The following is a 25,635-nucleotide window of genomic DNA, read 5'->3' as shown; positions in this document are numbered from 1 at the left end:
ATTCAATAGAGCAGATATTTTGATTTGTCAGTTATATCCCGCGCCCTGGAGCTGTAAAGATAGATGACACAGTTCAGAGTTCCTATCATCAGAGATTGAGATTTTACATACACACACACACACACACACACACACACACACACACAATGCCTTGAAACTACACGGACATTATTATTACCCTATATAAACGTATGATTACACTACTGGTGTGACTCAGCACCATATACAGCCAAAGGAATGAGAAGTTATCCTCCATATGTGTTCAATATATCAAAATGCACCCTACTGTCATACATAGCTAATTAAAACAATTAATAAGAAAAAAAACTACACTATGTGAAAGAACAAAGTCCCTTTCTGCTCCAGACCAGATCTCCCTTGGGCATCTAGGGACCTCTCCTTTCTCACTTGTCAGGTTCCCAGTTTCTTCCACATTTCACTTGCATACTAGCAACACTATCAATCTACCAAAGGCACACCCAAGTCCATTCCTTTTAAATGGACGTTTTGTAAATGTTTTTCTTTTCTGAATACCTTGATATTATTATATTACTAAAAAAAAACTCACTACAACGAAGGGACAAAGGAAGGAAAAACACTTAAGAATTGAAAATGAAATTATTGGGCACTGATTTCTTCAACCTAAAAAGTTACTTGTAATCATCTGTTACATAGGATGATCTTTTGGGATATCAGAACTGATGTCCATAGGGGGGGAAACGTAAAAATATAGGGTGATGAGTGATATGTAAGGGAAGGACATCCTGTCCTTGTCCTCTCTGGCCTCCCCCTCTTCCCATGGATACTTGTGCAAAGAACAGGAAACACATTTTATCTGGTCTAGTTGCAAATAAAGATAGCAAGCTCTAGCTTCTCTGTTATTGAATGTTTCCGTTTTGTGAATTTATCCTTTAGTACAATAAGAAGTTGATCAGGGCCTGGTGTATTCCCTGTGTCATAAATTATTTTGGATGCTAAGTGTCCTTTGAGATACAACCCAGTTTTCTCATTTACAACTCAAATAACAAAAGTCCAAAGAAATTGATTCTTGTCCACAATGAGATTCTGAGTGCCAAAGCCAAAAGTAGCACCTAGATTTCCTGCCTGCTAATTCAGGGATTTTTTTTGTTAATTAACAGGTTGACTCTTCTCATTTGATCTACCAGAGTACCAAGGAGACAATTATTCAATAACCACTTTTTTTTTATCTGAGGGGTTTAAGTAATCTTACAGGTTTGAATATTAGCTGTTTTTCTCTAATGTAGACTTGTGCTGATTCATCCTTCAACTCAATTCATAACAGACTATGAAACATAATTAAATTGAGATAACCTAGACTACCATATATATGCAAAAAGCACTGTTTTGATTCGTCATTTAACTTTATTACCTTTTTTTTCCTTTTCAAGAATTTATTTATACTCAAGATAATGTTGATGATTTATGTCATGAGAATATCATTCAATTTACCAAAATATTAAAAGTGGTTATAGTAGAAATGGGATTATGGAGCAATTTTCACTTGTTCAAAAATTTTTCATATATGGTTATATTTCTTTTTAGTAACAAAAAAAAATTTTAAATAGGAGAACTTCCTTTGTAGTTCTTTTGCCTCAAATTGCTTTAAGATAATAAGATACATGCATTCCCAAATTTCCTCCTAAATGAATCAACTTCTAAAATTATTCATTTTTTAGTAGTGAACTTACTGGTGTTTCCCCTGCCCCACTTTGTGCTTTTCTGTTTTCACATTTTCTATATTAATTATGAATTACTAAAAGTATTTTATTGAATATAACATATATACAGAAAAAGCCAATGAACTTTGACAAATTCAACATATCTATATAACCACTATTCAAATCATGACATACAACATTATAGGCATCCCAGAAGCTTCCTCTCAATGTACATTCTCAGTTATAACAGTAAAAAAATGTCTCTTGAATTCCAGGGAAATATCCTTTAAAAGTTAATGCCAAAAATGACATAGCATTTGTAATTAGTCAAAGTTAAACTTTATTTTACTCTCTACTTAATTTTCCAGATTTGGAAACCTTGAGCAAATGAAATTTTTTTCATCCTTGATTATTTTGTTTTTAATATGGTAATATCAGTTACACTATAAACTAACAGTGAGATTATATGAGAGATGAAATGTAAATCCCTTTGCATAGTGCCTAGCATATGGTAAATACTAATAATGGCTATATTTTAATACAATTCAGAATATTGACTAAAATGATACATATAAAAAGCAGGCCTTGAGCTGGGCAAGGTGGCACATTCCTGTAATCCCAGCTACTTCTGAGGCTGAGGCAGGAGGATTATGAAGTTTGAGGTCAGCCTGGAGAGTTTAGCAAATTTGTCTCAAAATTGCCTAAGCAATTTGTCTAAAAATTAAAAACAAAAAACAGGCCCTGATAAATATGAGGGGTTCGATTATTGTTCTTTTTACTTTCTCATCCCACTTCCACTATTCAGAATTTTAATTTAGTAGAGTTAAAATAATCTTATAAACAAAACAAAATTAATGCCTAAGTCTAACATTTAAGACCTCACAGTGTGGTTGATTTCCTAGTCTTTTCCTTTATAGTGAAGTCTAAATAATATAAAAATAGTGTTCCCTAAGAACACAGAGTTAAAACCAGATTAAAGTGAAAAATGTAAAATACTAAAAGTTTATTTTGATAATAGGAATATTTTCTACTTTTTGTTATATATGTGTATATATTGTGGGATGAGCATTATAGTTCTATAAAATGACAATACATCTGCTTTTATGTGTGTGTGTGTGTGTGTGTGTGTATGTGTGTGTGTTTCATTAAAATGAGTGGGTTTTTTTTCAAGTGATTTTATTTTATTTATTTTTTTTATTTTTGATGCTTTTATTGAAAAGGTACATTTAAAAAATACACAGACATTTTACCATTTACAGATTGCAGATATAGATGCTCTAAAAGAGTTCACTATTTTATTGTTTTATGATACTTCTTGCCCCTGATATCACAAATATTCTAGTCTTGTTGATACCAACTTCGAAAGGGGTGCATGGGAGCATGACCTGCAACATATTCAGTAAACAGAAAGACAAATTGTTCAATTATAAATTTTATATCTTCTGTACATTATTGCATTAGGGAGCCACAAAATTATGTAGCATCATTACAAATGAAAACAGGTTTAAAATAAAGATAATTACGTAGAAATACATGGATTCATTTTCTTCTTGCAGAATGCACAGGAGTGCCAAAATGTGCAATTTAGGAAGCTCTTTTTGTGTTTGTATATATTTGCTTAGCAACTCAAACCAGTGAGGAAGCTACAAAATAAGTTAGACAAAAATAGCAAACAGGTAGTAATTATAGCTATGTTATATGGCTTTCTATTTTGTTTAAATATCTCCAAATAAAATATGAAATAAAGAAAATACATTATCTTTTGTTCTCTTAATGAGAAATTCAAAGCTATTTTGCCTCCTAACATTTACACAGCAACTAAAGATGTTGAATTCAGACAAGAGATACAATCTAGTACTACACAGGATACAACAGTACTTGGGTCTAAAACAGTACACAATCCCTGTCGACGAGAGTACACCAAAAAGAAAACGTGATCCGTTGGTAAGATGGTATTCACAAGTAAGCACTTGTGTTCTATTTTTCTTCCACACTAGAATATGCCTGGTTGGATTCCAGAGCTATTTACAGACATCTGAGGAAGATCCTAGTTTTCAAGTCTGTCAGGAAAATATTCCATATTGTTCTAAGCCAGATTATACCCATGGGAAAACAGAGACTGGTTTTCTTTTTCTTTACTTTCTGACTGTACATTTTCAAGAACCCAGATTTCTCAGATACACCAATTAAATGGGGTCAAATTGGGGAGGGAAAAGGGTACATGTGCTGCTCACATTCCAAAATGATTTGATCGGTCCATAAAAGCACTCTTGAATCTAGTTATTTGTTTTTCACTGAAGCTGGGGTTTCAAGTGGTAGGCTGCATTTTGTGGGTAGGTGGGATACTTACTGTAACTCAAGTTGCTGAAATCCTTTTGGCTTGGCTTCTCGACTTTCCTACTGGCCTGGCTGGTCTTGAGACTTGCAGATGTCAGTATGGGGCAAACAGGATGGAGGCCGGAGTGGCACAGATGGGCCCGTGCCCTGGCCTCAGGAGAGCTGGAGGGATGGCTGGAGCCTGGAAGAGCTAGGCAGATGGCCGGGGTGGCAGTGACAGTGCATAGGACACAGCCGCTGCTGCTGCCAGGGGTGAGGACAGGAAGGCTGGGCCCAAAGGTTTCATCATATCTTTCTGGAATGCAAGTTTTGCTGTTAAAATGCTTGGGCTCCGCTGGAGTTTGTTGTAAGGGCTGTATTTCGGCTTCAGTGGCTTCCCTGCAACTGGTCTTTATGCCTCTGGCTAGAAATGTGCTGTTTGAGTTGAATTTCCGAGTTAACATGAACATCACAGATTTCACAATGAAATGTCTTGTTCTGTAGTCCTGACCCCTTATTGCCATTCTGCATCTTTAATCTTGATCCAGGTCTAGGATAGGACTTAATTGAACCAGCTCCATTACGAGCCTCAACCATGGTCTTGTGTTTAGATCCTGTGTTGTGTGCCTCTAGCTGTGACAGGGAGTTCACAGCCACTTTGCATAGCGAACAATAAAGCAATTTTTTGTCTTTCTCTTCTTCAGATTCAGCAACAGACCCTGGTGCTCCATTTGTGCTTTTGGCTGTCCCAGGTGGCAGGGCAGTTGTGCCAGATTTGAGGAGAAATGAGCCACTTTCAGAGCATGATGGCTGACTGAAACTATTGGCTTTCCGCTTTCCTTTATCTTCTGATTTGTCAGAGCTGTTGCCTGTGATTGGAGTGATGGAGCAGCTGGGATTAGCCTTTGCGCTGTCCTTGGAAGAAACCATTTTGGGTTTATTTTTCATTGCCTCTAGTGCTTTGACCTTCTTGGCATGTTTACTTCCTTTGTAGTGGGCCTCGGCCTGGCTATCTGAGTTAAAGCAAAGCTGACAGACATTACAAGAAATAACTTGTTTCTTCTTTGGGGGAATGGATACTCCAAATGTGTGGTTAATGACTGCTTTTTGCACAGGATCCATTGTGTTAAAATTTGGAAAGAGCCCAACAGCCGAACTACCATCCACTGGAAAAGACATAAATGGTTTGATATCCAGTGAAGGCTGCATCATCAGAGTAGGAGTGCGCACAAGAGCAGGAAGGGTAGTAGTATGGCATGTACTGCCTGTGCTGATGTTGGGGCTGGGGCTGGCCAGCAGTGTCCCTGAGCTCTGGGCTGGAAGCGGGGGCTGCCCATCGCTCAGCTGCTTCACTCGTTTGCGATGGGATTTGCCGTTGTAATGGACCTGGGCCTGGGCTGCAGAGTTCAGCTGGATGTTGCACACCTCACAGAAGGAGAACAGAATTTTCTTTTTCTCTTTACTTAACTGGTCCTCAGGCCTGTGGGTCTTAATGCCCCTTTCTTCAAAGCCCCGTAGAAAAGCTGCCATATTCATAATTCCATCTTCAAGATGGTACTTCATACATTGGGTTGTGTTCTAAAACCCCTTTTTTAAGTCGGTTGATGGGAAATTGTGCATATTTTCTTATAGATTTAGAAAAACAAATTGCTTTTAGGTTTCCAGATCAGCCCATAAACATCAATTTAATCTTTGATGAACTTGAAACGTAGACCATCTCGGCGCGCCGGCCGCAGGCGCTTAGGGCAGTGGCTCCTCCAGCCTGGAATTTGTTGCTCGAGCTCTGGCGGTTGCCGCGGTCCCGCCAGGGCTGCACTGAAGCTCCGCGCAGACGCTCTCCCTCGATCTGCTGCACCCCCGGACGGTATCTACCTTGACAGCGGCGGCGGTGGCGACGGCGACAGCTGGGCGCAGCGCGGCCCCAGAACTGTCCAACTCTTTCAGGCGTGGGGCTCAGACGCCCTGCCGCGGCCCCGGCGCTAAGCGCCTGCGCGCCCGGCCTCGCCCAGGTGAGTCGCGTGTGCCCGGAGCCCGCCGGGTGCGCCCTGCCCGCATCAGCCGCCCGCCAGGGTCCCTCGTCTGGCTGAGGACCCCCGGGTTTAGACGCTCCAACGCCACTCCCACGCGCTGATGGTGGTGACGGTTGACCAAGGAGAGACTTGCAAGGCACACACACTAAAGCGATGAGGCGGGACTGTTCGGGGCTGGTTGACACTGCAGAGCCTCGCTCAGCAGCCCTGCCTTAAATCCCGCCTTGCCAGGCACGCGCGCACAGCTAGGGAGAGCAGGCGCCGGCCGACCAGGGGTCCCACCCGGGGCGCAGCAGTTCAGGTCCTTGAAGAAATGCTTGGCGATGACAGAGGTCCCCAAACCCAGATGCCAAGCCGCGCACAAGGGCGGATGTTTCATGTATTAGGCAAACCAGAGTGAAACTCTCTTCTTGGAGATGGGCAGACCAACTGTTTGTTTTTTCTCTTTGACCAGCTCTCTGCTCGCTGACCACACGGAGCAGCCTGGGCGTTTTTGGCTGAGCCGGGAAGGCCCGGAGAGCCGAGGCATCGCAGCCTTGCTTGGACCTGAAACCATCATGGGCGAGGAGAGGGCGCATTTTCTCAAGTGATTTTAAATGACCAGTTATTTGAGTCTTTGAGAATTTACCCAAAGAAAAACTTCAAATTGAACTTGACAGTTCTTTCAAATTTCTGAGCAGAAAAAAAAGGGGAACAGCTGGAGCTAAGAGAGAGGCCGCCCCAAGGGTGAAGAGAATTTGGGGGAAGAACAAGTGATAACCCATTGTCTAAGGTCCTCTGCTACCATCTGGCTTCTTGGCAATCTCTCTCCCTTCTCCTGACTGCTTACCTGCTTCTGCGTCTGACTTCCCTTAGACTCCAGCCAAACCTACTGCCTAGATCTGAAGTCTGGTAATGGCTTGGTTGGGAAAACAGTCAATAATAAGTTAGAAATGAAGGAAATCTATCATTTGAAACTCTCTTTGAGTCCAAGAACTAAATCTACATCATAGGTTTGTGATATGATGGGAAAATAGCCTCTATTAGTTGTATTATTATTACTATTATTATTTTCTCTTGGATTAGTATGGTTGAGGTTAAGAAGCTGCCTAATTTTAAAATTATCTTATTAATTATGCTTAATAAGTTTATGAAAATTAAATTTAATTTTAAATTAAAACTAATTTTATCATAATTGATAATCTGAGAAATAAATACTTCAAATCCAAAATCAGGATTACTTTAATAAATTTAAATAACACTGGAGAGACCAAATTGATTACACAGTTCTGAAACTGTAGCAAGACTTCTCTTGGAATATTAATGGTAATCAAATTCTATTTTTCTAAGCAAAGACTGGGTTTTGACATATTCAAAACCACATACAAAACCACATTCTGGTTTTCTCCCCTTCAACTCCATCTCTTGTTTCTCTACTCCTTTTCCCTTTTAAAATTTCCAGTGAATGAAAATTCTACTCAACAAATATTGTTTTTTTTTAAATAACTAAAGTGTCCCAATTTCTAAGCTAAGAACTGAATTTCAAACAATTATATAACCTTCATTCTCTAAAAATAACTATGTGTGTGTGTGTGTGTGTGTGTGTGTGTGTGTGTAAGAACATTTTTGAACACTGGCTATTCCTGCCAAGAAAACTGAAATACACTGGCTTCTAGGTATAGCCACTTTCTCAGCAGAAGACACACAATCTTCAGTTAGGTGTGAATTATTCAGAACAGCACCACCTCCCCAAACTCCTATTCGACTGCTTCTCAAAAGAATTAAAATGTGATATACTTTTGCACATTATTTTTTTTACAAACCTGACAGGGGAAAAATATCTGGACTTTGTGCCAGAAAACAAATAAAAATGAAGTTAATGTCTGTTTAAGTTTTTGAAGACACATGCTTTACTTAGATTTTTTTAAAACAGGATTTAATATATTTTGAATGTACTACAACTCTATTCTGCAGGCTCTCCATAGGGTACTATTATTGTTCAATATGTGTTAATTATAGTACTTGTTCTTGTTCTCTAAAATGGAAAATTCTACCATTATCTCTGTTATCTCCTTTTCCAGATTTCCCCTCAGCAGCAGGACATAAAGTAACAAGAGTAGGAGAGTAGGACTGGTTTGAACCAGCTAATCCAGACTTTCCCATGAACTCATAATGTTTAATATTACCAATAAGCTGACTGCATTCAAATTTAGCCAATACATATAAATTTACTAGGGAAAACAAGACAATTTAAATAAAATGGTTCTTAGTATTTGGCAATATCCAAATTAATGCTGCAACATTAATTAAAAATTAATTCTTCCTTAATTTGTTTAAAAAGGAAGAGGGCAGAATGGAGTTTTAAAGCAGAGTTCAAATATTCAGAGGAAAAAAGTATGATGAAAGAAACCCAATATTGCTGACACAAAAAGTAATAACAATTATTTTATAGTTAATATTTATTGAACATGTACTAAGAAGAGCATTTCATGTGTTTTAATTCAAACTTTACAATGTCCCCATAAGGTAAATTCGATTTTATTGGACATCTAAGGATACTACCACATAGCCATAGATACCAGAAGGCAGGGGCCAGGTTATGTAGGACCTTGAGAATTGTGTTGAGGAGTTGGTCTTTATCTAAGGTAACCAGCTGAAGAGTTTTTAGTAAGGTGTCAAATTTTAATATATGTCATTTGATTTTGTGTGTAGAAAACAGCAAATCCAGAGCTACTCTATGAGATAAACAATATTATTGTTCTTATTTTGCAGAAACAGAAACTGAGGCAAAAAAACAAACAAACAAGTGACTTACCAGTGTTATACAAGTTGTGACATAGCTGGATTCCTACCCAGGCTGAGCCTACCATCCACAGCTGTATTTTTACTACTTCACCTATGATGGGAGTTTTATCCTGATAAAATCATCTTAAATTGAAAACATCATAAGTCAGAAATGTATGAATATACCTAACCTACCGAACATCCTAGCTTAGCAACAGGGTACACTGTAGAGACATGGTTGTGTTTCCTCTTAGTAGCACGAGGCTCAACTGAAGCTGACCAGGAGCAGCAGTTCACAGCCACTACCCAACATGGAGAGAGATTATCCTATGGCTATTCCTCACCTGGGAAAAGACTAAAATGCAAAATTTGAAGTATGGTGCTTACTGAATGTGTAGCACTCTTGCTTGTACCATCATAAAGTCAAAAAAGTTTAAGATGAAACATTGTTAAGTCAAGAATCATTTGTACTGTAAATGAGCATGGTGAACTGGAGTAGGGTAGTAACAGTAATAATAAAGACACATGGAAGGATTTGGTAAGATATTGAGACGTGCCCACTTCGGCGGCATATACACTAAAATTGGAGTTACACAGAGAAGATTAGCACAGCCCAAGTGTAAGAATGACATGTGAATTTGTGAAGCATTCCATGTTTTTAAAAAATTTATTGAGATCTGGTGATGTATTAAGCATAGTGAGCGAGAAGGCCGGAATTGTAAGTGATGATATGCTTATGTCTTAAGCAAAATGAGAATTTAGCTGTTGAGGGGGAGATCATGGTCACAGAAGCAGGTTTTAGGTAAGGAGATGAAGAGTTCAATCTCAAATTAACCAAGTTTGAGGAGTTTCTGAGACAACTAACAGGTTATTTAAGATGTAAATGTGGCTGGGTATGGTGGCACATACATGTAATCCCAGCAGCTCAGGAGGCTGAGGCAGTAGGATCACGAGTTCAAAGTCAGCAAGTTCAAATTAGCAAGGTACTAAATAACTGAGCAAGACCCTGTATCTAAATAAAATATAAAAATGGCTGAGGATGTGGCTCAGTGGTAAAGCAACCCAGGGTTCAATGTCTGTTACAAAAAAAAAAGACGACAAAAAAGTAAATCTTAAGGGCTCCTGATAACCTTTAAAAAGAATGTTACCTTTTGTCCTCTTGCATGCCATATTTCATACCATTCCTTCCTTTTTACTACCATCTGTGATTGTTTTATTCCATCTCCTGCCAGAATGTAAGCCTATTATGATAGATTTTTTGTTTGACCACTAGATTCCCAACATCTGTCATACATAAATTGTCCAATGAATGAATAAAAGACAGCCTTGGAGAATCATATCACAAAATTTTTTGATAAAGGTGAATTCAAGTTCTCCTTATTCATGTGTCCAGTGTGAATGAAAGCACTGTCATAAGGCAATCCATTTGAGGAGCGGGTGGCTTACTAGGGATTGAACCTAGAGGCCCTTAACCACTGGGCCAGCACTTTTTATTTTGAGATAGTGTCTTACTGAGTTACTTAGAGTATCACTAAGTTGCTGAGTTGACTTTGAACTCACAATCCTCCTGCCTCAGCTTCCAGCGCCACTGGGATTACAGGTGTGAGCCACCACACCCAGCTCCATTTTTATTTTACAGCTTAGGAAACTTTTTTTAATATTTATTTTTTAGTTATAGGTGGACACAATGTCTTCATTTTACTTTATGTGGTGCTGAGGATCGAACCCAGAGCCTCACACATGCCAGGCAAGCTCTCTACCTCTGAGCCAGAACCCCAGCCCTAGGAAACTCATTTTTAAGTAATTTGGAAAACACTTATGTGACATACTGACCTGTTTATGCAGGTGGGCTATCCTGGACCTCCTACCTAAAAATTAATGATCACATGGTTCTTTTCAAACCTGAGTTCCTCTAAATCACTTGGCTTAAATGAACATCAGTTTGTCATTGTCCTTGACATTCTCTACCCTTCTCTACCTCCTATGTGTATACACACTGGGGTTCACAGTATTCAAAACAGTACTATCAAAAATTTAGTATTCACTAAAAACAGGCCAAACTCCATTAACTTTTCTACTTGCTGCTCAACTAAAATGCCATTAAAAAAATATAACACTTCGTTATATCAAAATATTTGGCAATGTAAAAGTTCTCCTTTATATTATTTTCTTGGAGTTTGGAAAAGAGTGACCCAGTTTTATTTTCAAATCTGTTTATTCAAAAAAAATTACATTCTAAAGATTCAACAATCTATCAAAATTCAAGTCTGTTTTTTTTTGTCCCTGGTAGGACTAGAAAATGGTCATATTTTTATAACCCTTTTAGGAAATCTACCCTAAAAAAATAATATACGAAGTTTGACTTTTCAAAAGTCAAATGCAACATTACTTATTGAAATGTAAAAATTGGAAACAAAGTGTCCATGTACAGGATATTGATAATGGCACATCCAACATTAAGTAGCCAGCCATCAAAATGTCATTGCTAAATCCCTCTTATATTTTCAGAGTAGTAGTAGTATGGGGGAAATGCTTATAAAATAAATAGAGGAAAGCAAGATACACCATCCACTACGTAGGATGATTGCAACTATGGAAATAAATAAAGTCAAATATTAACATTTGTTCTGGTTGGTGGGTTCTGGGAATTTTTCCAGAATTTTGCTGAATGTAAACTTAATGATTGAAATAAATTAATTCATAACAAGATATAAAATTGACTTTCCTTTTTCCTCTGAGTCTCTTTATATGCTCATTGGACAAGCCCTTGCTGGGCTTAGTAGCACTATCCTATAATCCCAGCAACTCCAGAGGCTGAAGCAAGTATATCCCAAGTTCAAGGTCGCCTCAGCAACCTCAGCAAAAATACTCAGCAACTTAACAAGACCCTGACTCAAAATTAAAAATAAAAAGGTCTGACAATACAGCTCAGTGGTAAAAACCCCTGGATTCAATCCCCAGTACCAACCAAACAATCAACCAACCAACCAACCAACAAAAAGATTAAAGCCCTTTTTTTCACAAACAAAACAAAAGCCATTTTTCTCTCTAATTTGAAATAATTTGAAATGAAGAAAGAGGTAAAGAAAATAATCAAAAACAAAAGAAAAAGAAAGGAAGAAAGTATCAATAATGGAAATTAGAATACTCGAAGAAGTCCATTTAAATTTCTATGGATTCTTTGACTAGAATTGACAGTAGTGGGGTAGGGAAAAAGACATTATAGGTATGAGAACATACTGAGGTAGAAAGCCATGAGTTCCAATGACAGAGACAGAGAATTGTGGATATCAGACAAAGGGTGTAAACAAATTCCTCTTTGGGAAAAGAATAGAGTAAATGGGAAAGAAAGAGTAGTTGTAACTTGTCACTGGTAGACATGATTATCACATGCTTGCTTAGGATAATTTTTATAAAAACCTGGGATAGTTATGATTGATATATAAAATTCTTACTTAAGTAAAATTCTGTGAGCTGTATAAAAAAGAACTAGAGATGAACTTATAATGATTAAATCAGGTTTTTAAAATAACCCATCTGATGGAAAGTATTAAGGAAAGAAATTTATTTATAGCTATACTTTAGCCATTTCTTACACAAACATAAAAATTCCAATTAAGAATGAAGAAAATGTGTAGCTGGGTATGGTGACATAGGTTGGTAATCCCACTGACTCTGGAGGCTGAGGCAGGAGAACTGCAAGTTCAAGGTCAGCCTCAGAAATTTAGTGACACACTGTCTCAAAATAAAAAAAATTAAAAAAAATTCTTTAAAGAGGTGGGGGTGCGGTTCAGTGTTTAAACATCCCTGACTTCAATCCCTGATACCCACCCCCCCAAATGTGAGGAATAGTAATGCATATAATTAAAAAGTTATTTCATAAATTAAATGTTTTGGAAATTGGCTAATTATATCCATCATTCAGTACTGTTTGAACGGAAGACATAATGAATATAAAGTGTCTAACACAAGTCTGGCATTCAACAGAAATGGCAGCTTTTATCTTATTTATTTTTATGTGGTGCTGAGGATTGAACTCAGGGCCTCATGCTTGCTAGGCAAGTGCTCTACCACTGAGCTATAGCCCCAGCCAAGAAATGGCAGCTTTTATTGATAGTTAATGATCTGCAATATTTTTTTTTGCAACTTCATTTAATTATTTATTTTATGTGGCTGAGGATCAAACCCAGTGCCTCACATGTGCTAGGAAAGCTCTCTACCACTAAGTCACATCCCAAGCCCCATGATCTGAAATACTTTATAATTTCTGTGCCTGAATGAAATATTTGATGTTTTATGCTGTCATACTGTAACAACAATTTTACACACATGTAAAGACTATTTATCAAACTTAATATTATTATTATTTGCCAATATTAAAGGATTATCCAAAGATTCACTCTTGATAAAAATAAGCAGATAACTATGAAGACAGATGTACTTTTTAGATACGTAAAAGATCAAAGAGAAAATACCTAGTAAATTTTCCACTCATTTTGTAGATGTGGTCCTGTATTTTATCCCTGTGACTAGTAGAATCTATTCAGAACAGGAACACCTGACTTCAGAGCTTATTTTCCTCTAGATAAATTGAGAAGCCAAGCCTATAATATTGATTAATGAGAACTTGGAAAGCAAACAGAAGATACTTTATTGCTTATGCTATTTAAACTACTTAGATCATGCTTCAGAATTCACTGGCTATAATGCTGCTTCTTTTAGCTATATGACACTGGATGTTTATAATCTAAATAGATATGATTTTTTGGGTTGTAAAAATCTCATGGGCTGGGAAAATATTAATAAATACAAAGCATCAAAAAGAATTTCCTTTGATAGTTGATTGTAGATAATTAGAATTTAAGTTATCAATTGCTTAACAATACTTAGAGAAAGAATAAAGATGTACTAACAGAGAGAGAGAGAAAGAAAAGAAGAGAGGCAGGGAGGAGGGGAAGAGAGTCATTACTAAGATATGATGCAGTCTACCCTGAAAAGGGTAATGATGGGAAAAGTTTGAGAGGTACCAAGAACAGCAAAAAATAGCCAAGGCAGAAATGAATATATAAATAGATGACTGAAAAGGAGATATGTGTACATATGCATGTGTGCAAAAAATAAAAATGAGACTAGAAGACAGTCTTGCAGTGCCTTAAAAAGTTAAATATAAAGTTACTATTTGAGTCAGCACTTCCACTCCTAGGGATATACTCAAAAGATTAAAACATGTATCCAGCTGGGCATGGTGGAGTGCACCTGTAATGCTAGTGACTCAGGAGGCTGAGGCAGGAGGATAGAAATTTCAAGACCAACCTCAGCAATTTAGTGAGGCCCTGAGGACTTAGTGAGATGCTGCTTCAAAATAAAATATATAAAAGGCTGGGGATATGGCTAAGTAGTTAAGCACCACTGGGTTCAATCTCCAGTACCCAAAACAACAACAACAAAAAATATGTATACATAAATATACAAATACACACACACACACAATAACTGGTACATAATTATTCAGAACATCATATTCATAACAGGCAAAAAGTGAAAGTAACCAAATGTCCTTCAACTCATAAAATATATCAGTTGATGGTAAAATGTGGCATATATACAATGGAATATTATTCAGCCATAAAAAGGAATGGATTACTGATTCACATTACAACATGGATGAGCCTTGAAATATTTTGCACAGATAAAAAAACCAGTCACAAAAGACCACATATTATATGATTTAATTTATATGAAATACCACTGTAGCAAATTTATAGAGACAGAAAGTAGATTAGCAGTTGCCTAAGGCTGATGGGAAATGGAAAATTGTGAGATGACAGGTAAAAAATATGGAGTTTTTTTGGGGAGTAATTAAAATGTTCAAAATTTACTATAGTGAGAGTTGTACTACCCTGTGATTATAATAAAACAACTGAATTGTACACATTAAATAGAGAAATTTTATAATATGTGAAGTCATTTTGCAGCCTTGGACAGCTTTATTCAGATTACAAATGTTTTTTATTATACCAAGACTTTTAAAAGGTAGAATAAGTAGCTGGCTTTTTAAAAAATTAAAATCTAAGGCTAAACACAGTGCAGGTGTAGATCAGTGGTAGAATGCTTGTCTAGTGAGCTTAAGGCCCTGTTCAATGTCAGTACCACACACACACACACACACACACACACACACACACACACACACACACACAGGCAAATGAATCTTATTAATGAATAGAACATTCATTAGGAGGGTACCATCAAATAAATGAATAAATATATTAATTTGACAGCAACATTTTTAGACTTACCTTTATATTGAGTGATATGATTCCAAAGGGGTAAATTTTCTTTTTCCTTTCTTTTGGTACTACAGATTGAACCCAGGGGCACTTAACCACTGAGCACATCCCCAGCCCTTTTTATATTTTTTATTTTGAAGCATAGTCTCACTAAGTTGCTGAGGCTTCTTTGAATTTGCAATTCTCCTGTCTCAGCCTCCGGAGCGACTGCATGAATTTTCAATTCTTGAATTTGTTTTATCCTTGATTTTTTAAAGTTTGTTTTTCATTGCATTATAGTTGTACATAAAAGGAGAGTTCATTCTGACATATTCATAAAAGAAGTAACATAGTTTTCTCCATTTCAATCCTAATACTCCTTACCTCTTCCCTTTCCTTTGCTTTCTCTCTGGTTCCCTTCCTCTTTTCTATTGGTCTTCCTTCTATGGACTTATTTTTCACTTGATGCATTATAGTTACATATAAATTGGAATGCACTGTGATATATTCATAAATGTTCCTAGAATAATTTGGTTAACTACATTCCCCAGTTCTTCCCCTTCCCCTTGCCTCTTTTTTCCCCAATATGTCCCCCTACCTACAAAGCACACTTCTACTCTTCCAATGTCCCTTCTATTTTTCTGAAAAAAATGATGGTTAGATGTCATAGAAGAAAGTGGCAATGTCTTAATCTAATGCCTACTGTCTGGCCCAATGGCTCTTCCATCCTTGTCAAGAGAGTTATAACCTTTTATCCTGTCATTCAACACTATCACTCAATTGCTTTTTTAAAAATTTTTGGTTGTAGATGGACACAATATCTTTATTTATGTATTTATTTATTTTTATGTGGTGCTGAGAATTGAAGCCTCACATGCACTAGGCAAGTGCTCTATTACTGAGCCACAACCCCAGCCATCAACTTTTTTTTAATTATCTCATTTGCAAATACTCTTTCTCTTAAAAATTTTTCACAGGAAACTGGAAAGGTAGTAGAGGTTTTTTAAAATCTATTGCTTTAGCACGTACAAGGCCTACAAAGCCCTGAACAGAGGAAAAGAGGGAAAGAAAAGGAGAAGAAAGAAAAAATGGAGAGAAAAGAAAGGAAGTCCATTGCAATAACTCCCTTCTAAAAATCTATAGTCTAGAACTATGATAGCAGAAGAGAAAAATGCACAGATGAATGTAAAAGACAAATTCATTTGATCTGATGATTAATGATTCACAGATTATGGGGAGAAAGAAAAAGAAGCAATTACTAATATATTGCATGAAAGGAGTGTCAAAATTGGAAAAGTTAGAGACAACTGTTTTAGAGAAATTGATAAATTTAGTTGAAATTAGTAATAAATTAATATATAGGTTATTTTGGTAGAAAATTTATCACTGACAGTATGGCATGTTAGAAAAATCAATATAATTTTATGTGTATTTTTATTTTACTACTATGAACTTCATAAAGATGAGTTCTAAATCTTATTCATTGTGTAATCCCAGCACTGATCTTACTGCCTTTAATAGTTAAAATAATTTTCAGTTGAGTCAACTCAAGATCAATTCTTGAACACATATGCTCATTTAAAATTAAATGTAACATGAAGACAGGCAGAGAAGAGAATCTTGAAAATTGTAAAGAGCACAATGTTTGATCATAAGATACTATTTAAAAAATTTAGACTTTTTAAAATAAATAAAACTAATATTTAAAGACAAATAATATATTTTGATGAAATCAAAATTTAAGCATTAAGCAAATAAAGTAAGATTTAAGCTATTTTAAATTTGGTTAAATGGATGTATATGGCAGTTTTTCATTAAATTAAAAATAATTTTAAAATACAAATTCTTGAGGTATTTTAACAATGAGTTTTGGTATTCATACTTATCTGATCATTTTTGTTATGAGGTTTTTATACCTTTATTATGAGGAGTAGAATGTGTTACTTTTAAAATCTATTGAACATTGTGAATTTGCTGCTATAAACATTGATGTGGCTGTGTCCCTGTAGTATGCTGTTTTTAAGTCCTTTGAGTATAGACCAAAGAGAGGGATAGCTGGGTGAAATGGTGGTTCCATTCTCAATTTTCCAAGGAATCTTCATACTGCTTTCCATATTGACTGCACTAACTTGCAGTCCCACCAGCAGTGTATAAGTGTACCTTTCTCCCCACGTCCTTGCCAACACTTATTGTTGTTTGTCTTCATAATAACTGTCATTCTCACAGGAGTGAGATGGTATCTTAGAGTAGTTTTGATTTGCATTTCTCTACCACCGTACCACCAAGCCACAACCCCAGCCCTCAACTTTTTCTTAATTATCTCATTTTCAAATACTCCTTCTCTTAAAATTTTTTTCACAGGAAATTGGAAAGAGAGTAGAACATTTTTTCATATATTTGTTGATTGATATCATCTTCTGAGAAGTGTCTGTTCAGGTCTTTGGCCCATTTGTTGATTGGGTTATTTGGTTTATTTGATGCTTAACTTTTTGAGTTCTTTATATGCTGTAGAGATTAGTGCACTATCTGATGTGTGAGGGGTAAAAATTTGCTCCCAATAACTGTGGAAAAAACTTAGATGTCCTTCTGTATATGAATAAATTAAAAAATGTGGCATATATACACAATGGAATATTACTCAGCTATAAAAGAGAATATAATCATGGCATTTGCAGGTAAATGGATGACACTGGAGAAGATAATGCTAAGTGAAGTTAGCCATTCCCCCCAAAAAACAAATGCCCAATGTTTTCTCTGATATAAGGAGGCTGATTCATATTGGGGTAGGGATCAGGGAGCATGGGAGGAATAGAGGAACTCTAGATAGGGCAGAGGGGTGGAAGGGGAAGGGAAGGGGCAGGGGGTTAGCAAGCATGGTGGAATGTGGTTGACATCATTATCCAAAGTATATGTATGAAGACACCAATTAGTGTGAACATAATTTATATACAACCAGAGATATGAAAAATTGTGCTATATATATACAATAAGAATTGTAATGCATTCCACTGTCATTTATTTTTTTAAAAAATCAATTTAAAAATTTAAAAAAGTTGAAATACTAAAAATAAATAAACAAACAAACAGACCATCAAGCATATGAGAGGCTCCATTTGAAAAACAATCTGGGGCTGCAGCTGTGGCTCAGTGGTAGAGCGCTTGCCTAGCAATGTATGAGGCACTAGGTTTGATCCTAGGCACCACATAAAAATAAACAAATAAAATAAAGATATTGTGTTCAACTACAACTAAAAAATATTTTTAAAAATCTAATGAACATATGTATTTTTCCCCAGTCTTAAAGGATATATTCCCAGAAAATTTAAAACTCAGTATGTTGAAATGTCATCAGTAATTCATTGAGAATTTCTGCTCATAAAAATAATCAATTCAATGTATTATGTTACTAATATAAGCAAATATATTATGCTTTCAGACAGTAATTGCTCCTTAGTAAACTTACTGTTGAAAATGCCTATGTCCAATATCAAATAAGATTTATGTATAATACAGATCTTCATTTTGGAGTAATGGCTTTTTATTAAAAATACTTACGGTTCTGTTTTCACCAAGAGCAACCAATGTTTCAAGAACTTTAATTCCTTCTTGAACAGCCAAAAGTTCATTGTTACTTGCTGGTCTGTTTCTTTCAACAGCTTTTAGCTTTTCAACCACTATGGGGGCTAATGAATGTAGGGAGTTGAAAGGGCATGGATGTAATGCTGGAAGACTGAGAGGAGAAGCTGGTAACATTTGGCTTGAACCTATGTAAGGAGATCATTCAATCAATTAACACATGATAGTTCTTATCTGCTCTACAATCACATTACATCTTAATATGTATGTAATACAGCACAATGAAAATATAAATGTTATTTTCCATATAAGAGAAATGAAAGAGAGTAATGGAACTTTCGTTCAATAAGCTAACTGAATAAACCTCTCAAAAAAATCGAAATCTCTCGAAATAATTCTTTATACCAATTTAAGTTTTGTAGCCATAGAAAATAAAGTCTCACTGGCTTTTAGATTAGAAAAACTTCATATGAATAATTATTTTTTAAAAAAGGAAGAAGGAAAGGAAGAAAAGTTATAAGTATTGGGGGAAAATAGTGGAATAAAATTGTTTCAGCTCTTTGTAGAATACAAATTGCCAAACTTCACTGACATCAGAAATACCTGGGGAGCATTTTAAAAATACAGATTCCTGAGTCACAACTCTGAAGACTCTGATTCAGGTGGCTAGGAGGCCAGGAATGTTTCTAAGTTGTTTTATTTTTCCTGATACACAGAAGATTGGATAAACATAACTTAAGACTTCACCACTGTAAAATAATAAAACATGTTTTCTAAACAAACAAGTTTTGAATAGGTTTATTAAAATATGTAATAATATAAACTTATCCATTAATGTAGTGAGTATCATTTAAATAAATATTGGAAACCCTGAAAATCTCTCCTAATATGGCCGAGAACTAATCAAAGATATTAGAGAGTTTCTGCATATTTAAGTAAACATACAAATGTGTTTCTTTTATGGTTAAGCCCAGTGATATTTTCTAGTTTTTCCATTTAAAACTCTTACTGTAAATACTTAGGTTTTCCTTATATATAACACATTTTAATGAATCAACCAGATATTCTCCTGATAAAGTGGAATGTTTGCTTAGGTGTAACTTACCCATGGGTCACATGAATTTAATGCATTTTTAAATGTGTTCATGCAGCCATTCTGTAATGACTGAACTCCTATTATTTCACTACAGCAGACCACAGGAAGAGTGCAATTGCTGTCAGCATGCTAACTTCATCAGGTGTGGGCACAGAAACTTCTGAAAATGAAAAATGGAAAAAAAAGTGCCATTTCCAAAACTTTTGGAAATTTAATCTTCAACAGCTCTCTCCTGCTCCTAACATTAATCACAGTTTATCAAGAAAATAAATTAAAATGTTGACATTTTGAAACATGTAATTATAAATAATTCAGGCAAAATGGATACTAAAACCACTGTGTGCAAGTTAGATAGACAGCAAACAATTAAGGTAGTTTCAAAATATCTCCCCATTGATTCCTTGTTAGTTATAAAAGGGAGAAATAACAACTGTATAGTGGAGAAACAAGGCAGATACGATTTTAACGAAGTCATTAAAGTTAAGATTCCCAATAATGAGACAAAGCAACATTATATGCTTTCTTTTATAATGCTCTGAGAAGACATAACAATATTTATATAGTATTTTTCCAAAAATGCATAAAAGTAAAGAAAAAAATAGATAACTCAAAATTATGAAACATTCTACAAAAGTAGATGGCCTGCACTCTTCAAAAATATTAATGTCATGGGGCTGGGATTGTGGCTCAGCAGTAGAGTGCTCACCTACCACGTGGATCCTCAGCACCACATAAAAAACAAGTGGATAAATAAATAAAAACGAAGGTATTGTATCCAACTACAACTTAAAAACAAACAAACAAAAAAACATTAATGTCACAAAAGATTAAGCCTGAGGAACTATCCCAGATTAAAGTAAACTAAAGAAATATGACAACTAAGGAAAAGAAAAAGTTCTATAAAAGTCATGATTAGGACATTTAAAATATGCGTATGAATAATAACAGCATTTTATCAATGTTAAATTGCCTAAATTTTATAATTCTTCTATTATCATGTAAGGAATGTTCTTGTTCTTAGGAAATCCGTGAAGTATTTAAAGAGTCATGATGACTCCAACATATTCTCAAATGGTTCAGCAAAATTAATAATAAAGGTACAGGGGCTGAGGTTGTTGCTTAGTGGCAGAACACTGGCCTCCCACATGTAAGTCACTGAGTTTTATCCTTAGCACTGCATAAAAATAAATAAACAAAATAAAGATATTGTATCCGTGTATAACTAATTTTTTTTTAAAAAAATAAAGATATAAGGGTTATGTGGATAATAATAAATCCTTGAGGCAAAATGTTAACTGGTGAATCTAGGAGGAGGATATATTGGTGTTTTCTACACTTGAAATTAAATTTGATGGGCTGAGGATGTGGCACAAGCGGTAGCATGCTGGCCTGGCATGTGTGCAGCCTGGGTTCAATCCTCAGCACCACATACAAAGATGTTGGGTCCACCTAAAATTTAAAAAAATATATATTAAAATTCTCTCTCTCTCTCTCTTTCTAAAAAAATTCAGTTTGATATTTATTTCAAAAAATCAAAGGATTCCAAGTGAAAAAAAAGTTTTGGAGCATTCTTGATGGGATTTATGTATATGTGTATGTATGTCCACATAAATACACATACAAATATTTTAAAATAAAATATCTCAGCTCTTAGAGTAAAGAAGTAGGGTTTTCAAATGAAAATTCTTCATTATAATTTTTTTTTCTTAAGCAAGAATTAAGGGGGGCTGGGGATGTGGCTCAAGCGGTAGTGCGCTCACCTGGCATGCTTACGGCCCGGGTTCCATCCTCAGCACCACATAAAAACCAAGGTGCTGTGTCTGCCGAAAACCAAAAACAAATATTAAAAAATTCTCTCTCTCTCTCTCTCTCTCTCTCTCTCTCTCTCTCTCTCTCCTTTCTCTATCTTTAAAAAAAGAATTAAGGGAATTGCTAGCCTTATACTATATCAATATTCCCATGGCTTTGATCCTTCATTCATAAGTATACCTCCTGTGAGTTCAGCTCTGGACAGAATATCTTAGGCAAGTTAATTGTATTATCAGACCTTCAAATTCACTTCATATAATGAACCAGCTTGATAAAATAGCAAACACTTTCTGTTAATGTTGACAAGTTAGGTCTGGGGTTGTGGTTCAGTGGTACAGTGTTTGCCTAGCACATGTGAGGCACTGGGTTAGACCCTCAGCACTGTATAAAATTAAACTTAAAAAAAATAAATAAATAAAGGCATTGTATCCCTCTACAACTAAAAAAAAATTTTTTTAAATTGACAATTTAGGGTTCGGGCTGCAGCTCAGTGGTAGAGGCACTGGGTTCAATCCTCAGCACAACATAGAAAAAATAAAATAAAAAATAAAGATATTGTAGGGCTAGGGCTGGGGCTTAGTGATAGAGTGTCTAGCACATGCGAGGCACTGGATTTAATCCTCAGCACCACTTAAAAATAAAATAAAATAAGGGTATTGTGTCCAACTACATAATATATATATATATATATATATATATGTGTGTATATATATTTTATATATATATATATATATACATATATATATATATATTCTAGAGATGCTCAACAAAATTAAAACTAAACTACTTATAACAAATTCTTAACCATTTCTTCTTCCTGATATTTTATTTATCTATCAATCTGCACATACATTCATATATGAGGCATTTAATCTTTTTAAGTTTGTTAAAATCTATGTTAAGAAGCAAAATATTAACACTTTATAAAGCTAAAATAATTTCAGTTACATTAATATAACTAAAGTTTCTCCCTTATACATAATTTTTTTAAAAAAATCACATTCTAAATATCTGTACATTATTCAAAATATAAAAAGCATATGGAAAAGAAAATAAGAAAACAAAACTTGTAATTCTACCATCCAGTGACAGTTTAGATTTAATTTCTAGGTTTTGACTTAATTTCTTCTGGTCTAAGTTAATTATATATATATTTGCTTAAAAATATGATATATAACAGGTAAAATGGACATATAATTCAAATTAATATATTGTCATGAATAATTTTTCCCACTGACAAATATATTTATAACACATTTTATTATTGTAAAATAAATGTCTTGATGATAAATAATTTTGAATTTAAATTTTAATTAACAAGGCCAAAGAATATGCATTCTGTGTGTGTGGTACTATGGATTAAATTTAGTGCCTCATGCATGCTAATCAATTGTTCTACCACTGAGCTACATATAGCCCCAAGTATGCATTTTCTTTCTTTTTTCTTTTTTTAATTGGTTTGGGAATTTAACCTACTTTATCACTGAGCCACATCCCCAGTCCTTTTTATTTTAAAATCTGAGACAGGGTATCACTAAGCTGCTCGGGGCCTCACTAAGTCACTGAAGCTGGTCTCAAACTGGCAATCCTGTGTTAGCCTCTCTAGTCATTGGGATTACAAGTGTGCACCACCACTTTTACCTAATGTGCCTTCTTTCCTTTGTTCTTTCTTCTATTGGTTATTAATTCTCTTATAAGACCTCTTTATTTGTTAATAGAATAAACAGTGACATAGATATTATTATTAGTTTTTCAGATACTTTCCAATGTAAGATGCTTTGATGTCTACATAGGCCAATATATCAGTCTATGTATATGTATATTTCCTCTGCAGTATCTCTCACTGACTTATAGTTAGTCTTTTGCCATTCTGCCAAAAAAGCTCATCTGTATTTTCTTTGTTTTCTTATTTTAAACATTTTATATTACCATTTAAATTTATCTCGTGTTTATTTTAAATCATGATATAAGATGAAAGGATAATGAGAATTCATTTCTCAAACAGTTAATTGGTACACTCATTTGAAGAATCATGAATAAATGATATTTATTGTTTATTTGCTTAAAATACATGTGTCTTCTATAGAAATCTCTTCTGTTCTACTCTCCCATCCACTGATTCCTGGGCTACTAAACATTTTTAAATTATGTGGAATTTTTGTATTAGGCAACAGGACAAATCTTTCTTTATTATTCTTTTTTGTTAGTTCTTCTACATTTTATTTATAGCCAAAAAAGAAAAACTTGAGAGAAAAAGCCAAATACAGAAGAAAATGGACAAAAACATGACTAAGGATTTCCCTCCAAATGAAACACAAACATCAAAAATACTTATATTCATTAGGAAAATGAGAAGTAACAATTAAAGCAACATGATAGGACATATTAGCCATCATATAACAAAATTTGGAAACCAAATAATACCAAGTATTGGTCAGGATATGGGGAAACAAAGATCATCTTATGCTACTGATGTGAGTGAAAATTCACTTGGCTACTTTGGAGAACAATTTGGCAATGTCTGATAAAATGGAAGTTAATATATGCCATCAATTCCACTTATAGATATATACACTAGAAAATTTCTCACAGCACACATGCAAAAGCAACCCATGTTTGCTAAAGCAACTTTTTTAATTGGGAGAAACTAAAAACAGCAAAAATATCCATTGACAGGAATGAATAATTGAACAAATAAATGTGATGTAAAGCTACATAGGAGTTAAGAATGAATGAAGGTTTTATTTATCTACATTAATAGAACCAAAACTTAATTACATAGGGAAAAAAAAGTAGAATGGGATATTATAACATTACTTATGTAAATTAAATAGTACAAAAATATATATCATTCATGGTTACTTATCTCACTTTCTATATAATGCATATATACATATATATAAACTAAGTATATTTGTTAAAATAATTGATACATATTAACATAGAAAATATAATTTATAATAGGGAAATTTCTAGAATAAAATATATCAATACCAAGTTTATGGTTCCATTAAGGGTACACTGCAATAGTGACAGATACTTGAACTTCTTTCCAATTTTATATCAATTATACTAACACATGTCAACTCTGGGTATATATCATATCTTTTTTTAAACTTTCCAGTATGTATTAAAGTTCTAAGACAAATATATTTAAAGTCAATGATTCAGACAGAGTTATTGAAACTTCAAATCCAAAAAATGTGACTAATGCACCTCTCTGAGTTAATTCAATGCTATACAGCAATTTTCTGATTAGAGTACTTTAATAATTAATTAATTAGGGAACAGAAAGATATCTGAACAGATCAAAAGTTTTAAAAAACTCTGACCGGTTACCTGGTCGTGAATATTCCAGGATACATGCAAGAGTGCTATGAATTAGAGCTGTCCACTGTTTTTGAGTTTCCTCAGTTTTTGCCATTGAAAGTGTCATGATACTTTTAATCCCTTGAAGAGCTGCACTGACTGGTAGAGGAACATGATTGTCTGTAGATTTTATTGCTGTGTCTTTTAATATTCTTGCAATTAAGAACAGAATTGTGGGCAGGATTGTCATACATCCTAAAATAAAAACAAATCAGATTACCTCATAATTACTCAATGCCACTGTAGAAGTTTCCATTCCTTATTTTTTTTTTTTACAATTAATTATGTTTGTCTTTTTTCCCCTCTTCCTTTAGACAGGGTCTCACTTTGTTTCTCTGGCTGGCCCCACATCCCTAGGCTAAAGTGATCCTTCTGCCTCAGCCTTTGGAATAGCTGGGACTAGAGTGCATGCCACCATGCCTGGCTGACTATTATTTATTTATTTTCTTTGTTTTTATATAAAATTTGCTACATTACTTTTACTATAATTCAATGTTTGAAAAAGAACATAAGAAATTGCCATTTATTTTAGAGAAGAGAGAACTGATATTTTCTTTTTCCAACCCAGCCATTTTGTTACTGCTAATATTTCACCTATTTAGTAGTCCATGCCCTTCATAATTAAAATGAAAAAGAAGATAGAAAAACAGAAGGAGAATACTACCATATATTTTAAGAAGCATCTAAGTTACCTGGTGAATCTTATTAGTAATTCTAAAATATATAAT

The 25,635-nt window shown here is 34.8% G+C and overlaps 3 non-coding genes and 1 pseudogene across 3 annotated transcripts; 1 reads left to right on the top strand and 3 right to left on the bottom strand.

Annotated features, from left to right (window-relative positions):
* Positions 1–3,480: 3,480 nt before the first annotated feature.
* LOC144375127 (zinc finger protein 385B pseudogene) lies at positions 3,481–6,081 on the bottom strand (annotated as a pseudogene).
* Positions 6,082–9,341: 3,260 nt separating this feature from the next.
* LOC144375525 (U6 spliceosomal RNA) lies at positions 9,342–9,448 on the top strand. The gene has a single exon (XR_013435594.1). It is a non-coding gene; the product is annotated as a U6 spliceosomal RNA (small nuclear RNA).
* A 3,356-nt stretch (positions 9,449–12,804) lies between these two features.
* On the bottom strand, positions 12,805–12,877 carry Trnaa-agc (transfer RNA alanine (anticodon AGC)). Its single transcript has one exon. It is a non-coding gene; the product is annotated as a tRNA-Ala (tRNA).
* Positions 12,878–15,702: 2,825 nt separating this feature from the next.
* LOC144375534 (U6atac minor spliceosomal RNA) lies at positions 15,703–15,827 on the bottom strand. The gene has a single exon (XR_013435601.1). It is a non-coding gene; the product is annotated as a U6atac minor spliceosomal RNA (small nuclear RNA).
* Positions 15,828–25,635: the final 9,808 nt, after the last annotated feature.

The sequence above is a fragment of the Ictidomys tridecemlineatus genome, chromosome 2 (genome assembly GCF_052094955.1).
Source record: "Ictidomys tridecemlineatus isolate mIctTri1 chromosome 2, mIctTri1.hap1, whole genome shotgun sequence".
Classification (NCBI taxonomy): Eukaryota; Metazoa; Chordata; class Mammalia; order Rodentia; family Sciuridae; genus Ictidomys; species Ictidomys tridecemlineatus.
This window is presented reverse-complemented; position numbering and strand designations above follow the sequence as displayed.